Source organism: Eptatretus burgeri, chromosome 9 (genome assembly GCF_056783735.1).
Source record: "Eptatretus burgeri isolate ZD-2024b chromosome 9, Ebu_testis_v1, whole genome shotgun sequence".
NCBI classification, from domain to species: domain Eukaryota; kingdom Metazoa; phylum Chordata; class Myxini; order Myxiniformes; family Myxinidae; genus Eptatretus; species Eptatretus burgeri.
Window position 1 is genome coordinate 79,690,051 of NC_140969.1, and position 4,658 is coordinate 79,694,708.

At 35.8% G+C, this 4,658-nt stretch overlaps 1 long non-coding RNA gene across 1 annotated transcript; it reads right to left on the reverse strand.

Annotated features, from left to right (window-relative positions):
• Positions 1-2,411: 2,411 nt before the first annotated feature.
• On the reverse strand, positions 2,412-4,641 carry LOC147020423 (uncharacterized). The gene is made up of 3 exons (XR_015062090.1): positions 3,841-4,641; positions 3,567-3,743; positions 2,412-3,469 (listed from the first exon to the last, which is right to left on the reverse strand). It is a non-coding gene; the product is annotated as an uncharacterized LOC147020423 (long non-coding RNA).
• Between the last annotated feature and the right edge of the window lie 17 nt (positions 4,642-4,658).

Consider the following 4,658-nt stretch of genomic DNA (forward strand, 5'->3'; position numbering starts at 1 on the left):
AAGGCTCTTTTAGAAATTCAAAAGAAATTTTATTGGTATCCTGTTGTAAAAAAAATTATTTTGGATACAGGAATAACAAGAAATCCTGATGAATATATGTATAATATTCTATGGGGTGTAAACGATTCAAGTATAGTAAGGGATGAGGAAGGAGTTGAAGAAGAGAGGGAAGAGGAGGAAAAGGAGAAGGAGGAGAGAGAGAATAGAGAGAGGGAGTAAAGAGAGAAGAGAGAGAGGGAGAAGAAAGAGAAGGAGGAAAAGGAGAAGAGAGAGAAGGAGGAAAGAGAGAAGAGAGAGAAGGAGGAAAAGGAGAAGAGAGAGAGGGAGGAAAGAGAGAGAATGAATAAATATCAAAATATGGAAACCAGTGAGATTCAAAAAAGAATAGAGGTATTACAGAAAATAACTCAACCCACCGAGGAGGAAAACAAAGAATTGACAAGTCTATTTGCAATACTTTCGACAAGACTATTAGCATCGACAAGATATAGATTTTAATTCAAGTTTTTCTTAAATAAATGGAGGAGACAGTGAAGGCATTTATAAGCATTCTTTATGTTTTAAAAATTAAGATTCAAATGTGCATGTTGGAAACTAAAAAGGTTTTTGCACTCTGCAGAAATTTTCTCATAAATAAATGAGTTATTGTCTCAAATGTAAAAAGAAAACTAATACTAAAAATATTTCATATATTAAAAGTAAAAATAACAGGGTTATACAAAAAGGTATATGTTTGGTGTGTGGTTCAAAAAAAAATCAATTTATCTCCAAACACAAACTCGGAGGAGATATACAAAAGTTTTTATCAGGAAGTAAATTTACAACTACTGGAATACCAGGGGAATTACATCTTCCAGGTTATTCTTTCTGTGGTCCAGGCACAAACTTAGATAAAAGATTAGATGAGGCAGACAATCCTAAATCCTGGAGTAAACCAATCAATAGAGTTGATGAAGTGTGCATGAGACACGATATTGATTATGGGAATACCACAACGTTGGAAGAAAAGCATGAAGCCGATAGAGAAATGTTATATAATTTGTCTCTGATACAAAATCCAACCTTGAGAGAAAAAGTTGATAGGTTCATCGTGAAGAAGATGATTAGTGCTAAATTGAAACTTGGACTTGGAAATTCAAAAAACTTATAGGCTCTAATGATGCCATTAAGACTGAAGAGCAATTAGCTGATGAATTACATAAACCAATATTCACAAAGTTTCAGAGAAGGAAAGTTTATTCCAAGGAAGTTGATTATATCTGGTCTGCTGATTTGATTGAACTCAATAATGATAAGGGGTACAAGTATGCTTTAACCGTTATTGATTTGAGGAGTAGATATGCGTGGGTTGTCCCTTTAAAAAACAAAACAGGTAATACTCTTATGTTAGCTTTTCAACAGATATTTAATAAAAGTAAGAGAAAACCTAAGAAATTGTGGACTGATGAGGGTAGAGAGTTTTATAACAAGACATTTATGAATTTTCTAAAAAATAACAGTATTACATTATACAGTACCTTTAATGAAGGGAAGGCAGTTGTTGTTGAACGTTTTAATCGTACCTTAAAAGAGAGACTATATAAAAAATTCACACAACTCGGTTCACAACAATGGTCATCTTTTATTCAGGATATTGTGGATAAGTATAATGACACGATTCACACATCAACGAATATGAAGCCATCAGAAACATTTACAAAATTAAAATATGAAAAAAGAGATTAATGTCAGAAAACCTAAGTTCAAAGTTGGTGATATCGTAAGAATATATAGGTGGAAATCTCATTTTGAAAAGGGTTTTACTGAACGATGGACGAAAGAACTTTTTAAAATTGTTGATGTAATAGATACAGTTCCTTGGACTTATAAAATATATGATTTGGAAGGGAAGAGATTTTAGGTTCATTTTATTCACAGGAATTACAAAAGACAAAACTAAGCAGATAATACACCTTTGTGGACACTAGAGGGACAAGTATATAATGTGTGTCAAGGGGGACGTTCTTAGATCTGTGAACCCCAAACACAGAATCCTCAACTGAATAGTCAAGGCTTAACTTTTGTTTGTGTGTGTGTGTGTAATGGGAGCAATAGGTTGGCGCTTCACTCCCTCCTACTATACACCGTTGTGGACACTCGAGGGCCAAGTCCGAGGTGTATAACAGTATATAATGTGTGTCAAGGGGGACGTTCTTAGATCTGTGAACCCCAAACACAGAATCCTCAACTGAATAGTCAAGGCTTAACTTTTGTTTGTTGATGTGTATGTGTGTGTGTCCCAACCCTCACATTCAAAATCTCAACACCAACCCTCACATTCAAAATCTCAACCCCAACTCAATCCTCGCCCAACACAATGTCTTTTCAAAATGAGATTTCCACCTATATATATATATATATTTACGTTTTTTTCTTCTTCCAATTCTGTCTTTTAAGGCTTTCAGGTTTGATGACGTAGAAAGGGGGAGTAAGCCTGCACTTTCTTCCCAGAACTTTCTTGATCTTGCTCCCATCAAGCACCATCCGACAAAGAACTACATCGATAGGTTTAGATCCCAAAGAGTGATAGCAACTCCAAAAGTCTCCAAAATATAAATAAATAAAATAATAATAATAATAAATAAATAAATAAATAAATAAAAGCCCCCAAAAAAGTTTCAAGTGTCCAACATAAACCCAACTTTCCAAGTCTTCAAGGTATAACCACATTCCCGTTGAGTTTCCAAGATATGTATCACATTGTGAGTTATCAATCCAGAACCCACATTTCAAGTATTCAAAGTAAAACCAACTTACAAAGTCTCTTAAGGATAACTCATTTACTGATTTTTCAAAATTTGTGAGTCTCCAAGGTAGGCCCCATATTTAGAACCATCTTGGCAGAACCCTTTTCCTGAGTCTCCAAGGTAGTTATTTAAACCATCAAGGCAGAACTCATTTACTGATTTTTTCAAAATTTGTGAGTCTCCAAGGTAGGCCCCATATTTAGAACCATCTTGGCAGAACCCTTTTCCTGAGTCTCCAAGGTAGTTATTTAAACCATCAAGGCAGAACTCATTTACTGATTTTTTCAAAATTTGTGAGTCTCCAAGGTAGGCCCCATATTTAGAACCATCTTGGCAGAACCCTTTTCCTGAGTCTCCAAGGTAGTTATTTAAACCATCAAGGCAGAACTCATTTACTGATTTTTCAAAATTTGTGAGTCTCCAAGGTAAAACTTGTATTCTGGCTCATCAAGGTATAACTTGTTCAGTGGGTATTGTCTTGATAACTCACAATGAGTACTATTGCTGTAAAACTCTTTTTCAGGATTTTGCTGGTCTCCAAGGTATAACTCTTTGGTTGGGTCATCAAGGACAAACTCGTTCTGTGGGTCTTGGTCGCTCATAAGGTCTTCAACCAAGCCAACAATTTCGCCCCAAGTTGTAGCAAAAGCAGTATTTTCATTTCGTATTTCAGACACAATTTCCTGTGAGAGAAAATAATAATGTATTAATTAAGTTATTTAATTATTAAATGAGTATGCTTCAATCAAAGTTTGAAAATAGGAAAATAAAAAATCTTACCTCAATAGATAAGAGGTTTGAATCCAGTTCATCAACTTGAAGGTTTAGTTCCATACAAGACAGAGAGTTCCAAGGAACACCAAAGTCATCCCACTCAAGGTCTTCAACCAAGCCAACAATTTCCCCCAAAGTTGTAGCAAAAGCAGTATTTTCATTTCGTATTTCAGACACAATTTCCTGTGAGAGAAAATAATAATGTATTAATTAAGTTATTTAATTATTAAATGAGTATGCTTCAATCAAAGTTTGAAAATAGGAAAATAAAAAATCTTACCTCAATAGATAAGAGGTTTGAATCCAGTTCATCAACTTGAAGGTTTAGTTCCATAGAAGACAGACAGTTCGAGACAAGCACACAGAACACCATTGCCAGCAAGAACAAATGTTTAAAATGGAGCCTGGGTTTGAAGCTTTTATAGAGAAAGACTGGTGGGTGTGGTTTCCTTTGGAAATTCCCTGGGCAAGCCTAGGCAAGCCTTCATTGGGAAATTTTTCAAAACCATAACATCCTGTAATTTTCTAGTGATTTCTTTGTGAGTCAGAGATGAACTGGAAATGATGTAAGAGTGGGCGGGGCTTAGCAAAAGTAGGCGGAGCTTAGGAAAAGTGGGCGTGGCTTAGAAAAAATACCTTATGAAAAGTGGGCGGAGCTTAGCAAAAGTGGGCGGGGCTTAGGAAAAGTGGGCGTGGCTTAGAAAAAATACCTCATGAAAAGTGGGCGGAGCTTAGCAAAAGTGGGCGGGGCTTAGGAAAAGTGGGCGTGGCTTAGAAAAAATACCTCATGAAAAGTGGGCGGAGCTTAGCAAAAGTGGGCGGGGCTTAGCAAAAGTGGGCGGGGCTTAAAGAAAAGTGGGCGGGGCTTAACAAAAAATAACCTGTGGCTCAGGAGGTGGTCAGATGAGAGCATTAAGAGAAGTTTATCATTTCGTAATGGCACAAATGGGGTATCTTAAAAAATATAAAGATTCAAATGTTTTGTTTGTCAATATTTTAGATGGGGATTATTGTGCAAAGAAAATTAAACTATTGAAGGAATTTGAGAATGAACAAATCTTTATAGGTTCAATGAGTGAGCTGTTCAACCCCCAGGTG